The sequence below is a fragment of the Silurus aristotelis genome, assembly GCF_946808225.1.
Source record: "Silurus aristotelis genome assembly, chromosome: 8".
Lineage (NCBI taxonomy): Eukaryota > Metazoa > Chordata > Actinopteri > Siluriformes > Siluridae > Silurus > Silurus aristotelis.
The window spans coordinates 239,678-240,000 of NC_139581.1; the positions used below are offsets into that span (position 1 = coordinate 239,678).

Here is a 323-nt window from a genome sequence, read left to right on the forward strand (position 1 = left end):
GGAGCATGTTTAACGAGAGAGAGAGAGAGAGAGAGAGAGAGAGAGAGAGAGAGAGAGAGAGAGAGAGAGAGAGAGAGAGAGAGAAAGAGAGAGAAGAGGGGTGACAGGAAGAGAAGGATATGGATTATTAAGTCTCTTTATTGTTGTATGAAAGTTTATGTCACTGTGCAGTTTGGACTTGCTATGGCAGCATAACTAAAAGGGAGAACCAGAAGGAAACACAGACATGAGGGATCTCTGGGATAAGAGACGACCCACCACACCACCATCAACAAAACACTCACACTCCTCACACTTCTCACACTCCCCACATTTACACTCCT

At 45.2% G+C, this 323-nt stretch overlaps 1 protein-coding gene across 1 annotated transcript in view; it reads left to right on the top strand.

Moving 5' to 3' along the window:
- The first annotated feature begins 288 nt into the window (after positions 1-288).
- The window catches only part of best4 (bestrophin 4), a 24,250-nt gene continuing 24,215 nt past the window's right edge, over positions 289-323 (top strand). Inside the window, exon 1 of the mRNA XM_083548019.1 lies at positions 289-323. This exon is cut by the window's right edge and continues 880 nt beyond it. The gene's annotated coding sequence lies outside the window, so the exon portion shown is untranslated.